The sequence below is a fragment of the Eriocheir sinensis genome, chromosome 6 (assembly GCF_024679095.1).
Source record: "Eriocheir sinensis breed Jianghai 21 chromosome 6, ASM2467909v1, whole genome shotgun sequence".
Classification (NCBI taxonomy): Eukaryota; Metazoa; Arthropoda; class Malacostraca; order Decapoda; family Varunidae; genus Eriocheir; species Eriocheir sinensis.
The window spans coordinates 1,704,700-1,712,199 of NC_066514.1; the positions used below are offsets into that span (position 1 = coordinate 1,704,700).

General features: G+C 48.1%; 3 protein-coding genes and 1 long non-coding RNA gene across 17 annotated transcripts in view; 2 read left to right on the forward strand and 2 right to left on the reverse strand.

The window, feature by feature from the left end:
• The window catches only part of LOC126987444 (metalloproteinase inhibitor 3-like), a 28,944-nt gene extending 21,643 nt beyond the window's left edge, over positions 1 to 7,301 (reverse strand). For 10 of the 11 annotated variants that reach the window (XR_007740925.1, XR_007740915.1, XR_007740911.1 and 7 more), the window contains exon 1: positions 7,072 to 7,300. The gene's annotated coding sequence lies outside the window, so the exon portion shown is untranslated. Of the gene's footprint in view, positions 1 to 7,040 lie in introns of all 11 variants that reach the window. The other variant, XM_050844418.1, reaches the window with a different exon arrangement.
• Positions 1 to 7,500, forward strand: part of LOC126987263 (bromodomain-containing protein 7-like) — a 111,076-nt gene that overhangs the window by 55,248 nt on the left and 48,328 nt on the right. The gene's annotated exons all lie outside the window — the stretch shown is intronic.
• The window catches only part of LOC126987284 (uncharacterized), a 116,640-nt gene that overhangs the window by 40,516 nt on the left and 68,624 nt on the right, over positions 1 to 7,500 (forward strand). The gene's annotated exons all lie outside the window — the stretch shown is intronic.
• The window catches only part of LOC126987564 (uncharacterized), a 32,470-nt gene that overhangs the window by 21,643 nt on the left and 3,327 nt on the right, over positions 1 to 7,500 (reverse strand). The window contains exon 2 of the long non-coding RNA XR_007741014.1: positions 3,983 to 4,075. This is a non-coding gene — a long non-coding RNA (uncharacterized LOC126987564). The remainder of the gene's footprint in view (positions 1 to 3,982; positions 4,076 to 7,500) is intronic.

Sequence of the window (7,500 nt, forward strand, 5' to 3'; positions counted from 1 at the left end):
AAGATCAGCCTATTTCCGAGGCGGCCCGGCCCGTGCCTGGGTCCCCACCCAGCGGGGCGGACCCCTCCGGCATGCCGGGCACCGCCCCGGAGTGGGGCCACATGTACATTCTAAGAAATAAATATATATAGATATACAGCTACATGGCTAGATGGATAGATAGATACATACACACAATATACATAGACATAAGTAAATAAGCACTATATAATAAGAAAACTACAAATAATGGACAAAGTTGAAGCACAAGAGCAGCATAAAGCACCGTAAAGCATCAACAACAAAAATGTCTGAGGGCAGCGGGACGTAATCCATACTGGCGAGCCGTCACCAGCTGCCAGCGGGTCATACACGCTGGGACAGACTGGCGCAGCGCTCCAGACAAGGCCGCGCACCACATGCCGATCAAGTCAAGTGTTCGGCATGTCTACGACGGGACGCTCATCGATAAGGGGACGCTCATCTATAAGGGGACGCTCATCGATAAGGGGACGCTAATCTATAAGGGGACGCTCATCGATAAGGGGACGCTCATCGATAAGGGGACGCTCATCTATAAAGGGACGCTCATCGATAAAGGGACGTTCATCTATAAGGGGACGCTCATCTATAAGGGGACGCTAATCTATAAGGGGACGCTCATCGATAAGGGGACGCTCATCTATAAGGGGACGCTCATCGATAAGGGGACGCTCATCTATAAGGGGACGCTCATCTATAAGGGGACGCTCATCTATAAGGGGACGCTCATCGATAAGGGGACGCTCATCTATAAGGGGACGCTCATCTATAGGGGGACGTTCATCGATAAGGGGACGCTCATCTATAAGGGGACGCTCATCTATAGAGGGGACGCTCATCTGTAAGGGGACGCTAATCTATAAAGGGACGCTCATCGATAAAGGGACGCTCATCTATAGAGGGGACGCTCATCTATAGAGGGGACGCTCATCTATAGAGGGGACGCTCATCTGTAAGGGGACGCTCATCGATAAAGGGACGCTCATCTATAGAGGGGACGCTCATCTGTAAGGGGACGCTCATCGATAAGGGGACGCTCATCGATAAGGGGACGCTCATCGATAAGGGGACGCTCATCGATAAAGGGACGCTCATCGATAAAGGGACGCTCATCTATAGAGGGGACGCTCATCTATAGAGGGGACGCTCATCTATAGAGGGGACGCTCATCTATAAGGGGACGCTCATCTATAAGGGGACGCTCATCGATAAGGGGACGCTCATCGATAAGGAGACGCTCATCTATAAGGGGACGCTCATCGATAAGGAGACGCTCATCTATAAGGACAAGTCAGAAGCTTGGAAACGTTTGGGAGGCCGCCGGCTGCTGACGTTTTATTCAGTCTGTGTGTGTGTGTGTGTGTGTGTGTGTGTGTGTGTGTGTGTGTCTGTGTCTGTGTCTGTGTCTGTGTGTGTGTGTCTGTGTCTGTGTGTGTGTGTGTGTGTGTGTGTGTGTGTGTATTTACCTAGTTGTAACATACGGGACAAGATCTACACTCGCGCTGTCCCGTCTCCATATCCGCTCTTATCCAACTTTTCCTTAAAATCATGAATATTTCTTGCACAAACCACCTCCTCCTCCAGTCCACTCCACAGCTCAATGCTTCTGTGTGTGTGTGTGTGTGTGTGTGTGTGTGTGTGTGTGTGTGTGTGTATTATACATATACCTCCGCTAAGCAGTGGTCATATAAAAGAGAAAGTGGTCAAAAGAGAGGTCAATTCAAAAGAGAGGTCAATTTCGGGTGGAGAGGTTCCTTGACACTCCTAATTTGAAGGTCAAGTCGTAGGCAGGATGATATACAGACAGAGAAAGGCTTTTCCAGAGTTTACCGGTGTAAGGGATGAGAGAATGAAGATGTTGGTTAACTCTTGCAGAAGGGAATTGGACAGTATAGGGATGAGCTAGAATAGAAAGTCGAGTGTACCGGGCGATGGAAGGGGAAGGAAGACACGCAGTTGGCAAGTTCAGAAGAGCAGTCAGCGTGAAAACATTGATAGAAGACAGAAAGCGCTGTAACATTGCGGCGGAATTTGAGACGTATGAAACGGTCAGTAGAGGAAGGAGACGGCAGATACAGGACGCCTAACCTCGAGGAAGCTCATTCAGTAAGAGAGGAGATATAAGGTTTCCAGTTAAGATTTTGAGCAAAGGATAGACTGAGAATGTTTACTGTATAAGGTGACAGCTGAGTGTTATCGAAAAATAGGGGTGTTTGGAAGATTGTGTCGAGTTGATAGGTGGAGAAATTGAGTTTTTGAGGTCACAGGTTCCCTATGCCCCAATCGGGAATGATGGAAAGGTCAAGTTTAGCGCTGTGCGGCCTCCAGCTTGGAATTATGTAATACCTGTTGGGAGGGTCTTGTGTTGAAAGATGCCGAGTAAGGCAGAGTAGTCGTCGGCGTAAGAATGGACAGGACAATTTGTTTCGGAAAAATCATCAATGAATATCAGAGTGGGAGATAAGACAGGGCCCTGCGGAACACCACTGTTGATAGGTTTAGGCACAGCACAGTTGATGCATTTAGGTGAAGAGCAGTGACCGTCTACCACAGCAGAGATAAAAATGATATCTACCGGACAGGAAACCAGAGATAAAGGTACAGAGATAGGGATATAATCCGTTGAAGGGTAGTTTAATAAGCAAAGATTTGCGTCATACTCTGTCGAAACCTTTCATGGTGCCAAGGCCAGCAGCGAACGTCTCACCGCAACGGCTAAGAGGGGACGACCACGAGTCAGTTAGGAGGGCAATAAGATCACAAGTAAAACGTCCCTTGCGGAACCCATGTGGCGATCAGAAAGGTCACAAGTGGAGAGATGCTGAAGAACTTTTCTGTATTGTTCCAAAGGCTTTAGAAAGACAAGCTGTAGGACGGTAGTCTGAAGGATCGGAACGGTCACCCTTCCTAGGCACAGGCGGTAACAGGAAGGAAAGGAAGGTGTTGAAAGGCACGGGGGAAGAGTTTGACCATTCAGGGTGTCAGCACGGAAGCAGTTTAAATATATTAAGGACAATAGGAGACACTCGTGTATATAATCCTTGGTTTCCTTCACCTGGGGGAGCAATGGCGGTATAGCTAGAGAACAAACTTATCATTGTCCACACATCAGGCGTCTCCGCGGTGCAGTGGTTAGAGGCCCTGACTTCTATTCTGTGAGCCCGGGTTCGACTCCCAGCCCGGGCGGTCGGCGTGCAGCCCACCCAGCTGTCGGGGGCTTCGTGGTGCAGTGGTTAGCACACTCGGCGGAGTAGAGAAATTTGGGAGGCTTTTCCGATACCCTACATAGCCCCTGTCCACCCAGCAGTGAATGGGTACCAGGTATTAATCGGGGGTTGTGTCCCGTCTCCTGGGGTCTGTTCCCTTCTCCTATAATTCCTCTCCGGCATATGACCACAGATGTTGCGCCGGCTAAACCAAACTTTCCATTTCCCACCCAGCTGTTCTTCCTTCTTTTCGGTCTGGTCGATAAATGGGGACACCTGGGAACACCTGGGGATGGTCCACTGTGATAACCCGGGTGTCACGTGGCCCTGCTGTGTAGAGCTGATGGGTTCCCTCCCACCACAGGCTCAAAGGGCGAACGGGACGGAGATGGGCACAGCCGCCACGCGCAGCTATGACATTTGCTCCCATTACGTCCACCAAAGCGAGATCTTGAAGGGCGGTTCTACAAGACACTTTCGTTTCTCACATCAGCTATTTCTAAAGGTCAAAGAAAGGGTCAGTCGGGTTCTAGTGAGTGTTTCTTCAGGTTCATGGTACAGAAGAAGGGTCAAACTAACACCAGGGTCATAAAACTACTCCCGGAAATGCCCACAACTCCTACGAAAGCCTTGTTTTATGACCCTGGTGGTAGTGTGACCCTTCTTCTGTACCATGAACCTAAAGAAACACCTATTTGACAAGGCTTTCATGGGTAGTGTGCCCCTTCGTCGGTACCGTGAACCTAAGCAAACACCTATTTGATAAGGCTTTCGTAGGAGTTGTGGGCATTTCCAGGGGTAGTTTTATGACCCTGGTGGTAGTGTGACCCTTCTTCTGTACCGTGAACCTAAAGAAACACATATTTGACAAAGCTTGTAGGAGTTAGGCATTTCCAGGGGTAGTTTATGACCCTGGTGGTAGTGTGACCTTCTGTACCATGAACCTAAAGAAACACCTATTTGACAAGGCTTTCGTAGGAGTTAGGCATTTCAGGGTAGTTTTATGACCCTGGTGGTAGTTTGACCTTCTTCTGTACCGTGAACCTAAAGAAACACCTATTTGATAAGGCTTTCGTAGGAGTTGTGGGGTCCAGGAGAGGGTAGTTTATGACCCTGGTGGTAGTGTGAGTCTTCCTCTGTACCGTGAACCTAAAGAAACACCCATTTGATAAGGCTTTCGTAGGAGTTGTGGGCATTTCCAGGGGTAGTTTTATGACCCTGGTGGTAGTTTGACCCTTCTTCTGTACCGTGAACCTAAAGAAACACCTATTTGACAAGGCTTTCGTAGGAGTTGTTGGGATTTCCAGGGGTAGTTTTATGACCCTGGTGGTAGTGTGAGTCTTCCTCTGTACCATGAACCTAAAGAAACACCTATTTGATAAGGCTTTCGTAGGAGTTGTTGGCATTTCCAGGGGTAGTTTTATGACCCTGGTGGTAGTGTGAGTCTTCCTCTGTACCGTGAACCTAAAGAAACACTCATTAGACCCCGACTGACCCCATCTTTGACCTTTAGAAATAGCTGATGTGACAAGCGCAAGTATAATACCGACCCTCTGATGGTGTTGAAAAATGGGGTCTATTTCTGCACTGTAACAAGTAAGAGAAACGAGGGCTGCTTTTTGTAACTATTCAACGTCTGATTTTATATTTTTTCGTCTCTGGTTTTCTATTTTTCATTTCCATTTCAAGGATGGCTTAAACACATTGCTCCGGTCAAGCTCCCGTGTTAGAGACTTCTTAAACGCATTGATTAAAAGCATATCACTATAATAATCGAGTAGTGTTTTGGAGGGAGGCTGGAGGGGGCTGTTCCCGTTACTCAGATGAGAGCACGCCTGGCTGTATTGGCAGGAGCTCAACGTTTACCAACACACACACACACACACAACGCTGGGGTTCACAAGTGCCGGGTACGAGGAAAAGTTGGAGAGTTTGGTTTAGTGGGCGCAACATCTGTGGTCATATGCCGGAGAGAGACAGAAGGGGAAGGAATTATAGGAGAAGGGAACAGTTGGAGAGTTTGGTTTAGTCGGCGCAACATCTGTGGTCATATGCCGGAGAGAGACAGAAGGGGAAGGAATTATAGGAGAAGGGAACAGTTGGAAAGTTTGGGTTAGTCGGCGCAACATCTGTGGTCATATGCCGGAGAGAGACAGAAGGGGAAGGAATTATAGGAGAAGGGAACAGTTGGAAAGTTTGGTTTAGTCGGCGCAACATCTGTGGTCATATGCCGGAGAGAGACAGAAGGGGAAGGAATTATAGGAGAAGGGACCAGTTGGAAAGTTTGGTTTAGTCGGCGCAACATCTGTGGTCATATACCGGAGAGAGACAGAAGGGGAGGAATTATAGGAGAAGGGAACAGTTGGAAAGTTTGGTTTAGTCGGCGCAACATCTGTGGTCATATGCCGGAGAGAGACAGAAGGGGAAGGAATTATAGGAGAAGGGAACAGTTGGAAAGTTTGGTTTAGTCGGCGCAACATCTGTGGTCATATGCCGGAGAGAGACAGAAGGGGAAGGAATTATAGGAGAAGGGAACAGACCCCAGGAGACGGGACACAACCCCGGATCAATACCTGGTACCCATTCACTGCTGGGTGGACAGGGGCTACGCAGGGTATCGGAAAAGCCGCCCAAAGTTTTCCACTCCGCCCGGGAATCGAACCCGGGCTCCCTAGGTTGTGAGCCGAGTGTGCTAACCACTGCACCACGAAGCCCCGCCGGGTCCGAGGGAGGTACTTAATACAGAACCATGTCTTCAAATATACAATACTGGAGAGCAATGCAGGGACAGCGAATCCCAGTTGTGTGTGCACCAGAACAGAACAGAACAGAAAACAACATCACCAAAAACAATGATATACAGAACACACATCACCACAACATCACACCACACAACGTAATCAAAACATCACAACATCACCAAAAACAATGATATACAGTAGAACACACATCACCACAACATCACACCACACAACGTAACATCAACTATAAACCAACAATTGAGTCACCAGTTTTGCCTTCCCTGAACAGAAAACAACATCACATCACCAAAAACAATGATATTTCAGTAGAACACACATCACAACAACATCACACCACACAACGTAACATAACATCAACTACAACCCAACAATTAAGTCACCAGTCTCACCTTCCCTGAACAGAAAACAACATCACATCACCAAAAACAATGATGCGATAGAACACACATCACCACAACATCACACCACACAACGTAACATCAACTACAACCCAACAATTAAGTCACCAGTCTCACCTTCCCTGAACAGAAAACAACATCACAACATCAAAAACAATGATATACAGTACAACACACATCACCACAACATCACACCACACAACGTAACATAACATCAACTACAACCCAACAATTAAGTCACCAGTTTCACCTTCCCTGAACAGAAAGCAACATCACAACAACACCAAAAACAATGATGCGATAGAACACACATCACCACAACATCACACAACGTAACATAACATCAACTACAACCCAACAATTAAGTCACCAGTCTCACCTTCCCTGAACAGAAAACAACATCACAACAACACCGAAAACAATGATGCGATAGAACACACATCACCACAACATCACACAACGTAACATAACACCAACTACAAACTAACAATTAAGTCAACAGTTTTTCCTCACTTCCATAACATCACCAAAACAACACTACAACACAACGCTTATCCCCACAACACCAGGCAACATCATCACCACCACAGACAACATCACCACCGCAGCGCAACACACAAGCAACCACTAGCCAAGTCACCAACCAGCAGTACCTTCCTTGAATGGGGTCGGGCGCCAGCTTACCTCTGCAAACCTCTGTACCGACTGTTCCACGCACTTCACTCGCACACTGGACGCACTCAACGCCGCGGGGCTAACTAGGTCGAGGCGCAGCTAACGAGGTTGGGAGTGACACGAGAACAGCGGTGTGCAGCCTCCCACCACAAGGACTAAGGGGTGACTGAGGCTGTGAGCGAGGCTGGGAGAGGGGCTCAGAGGGTTGTGAGTGGGAGTTGTTGGTTGGTGGGTGAACGAGCCGTGCCGTGCTGGTGGTGGTGGACGGACTGCACGGAGCCACGCCTCAGGAATGCTCTGCCCTTACGTGTGTGGATATCCTGTATACCTTTTCAGAAATGGGTTGCCCTTACCTGTGTGTATGTGTTGGATACCTGTTTCGAATTTCTTGATGGACATTTTCAGACACCACCACCACGTACCACCACAACTACTACT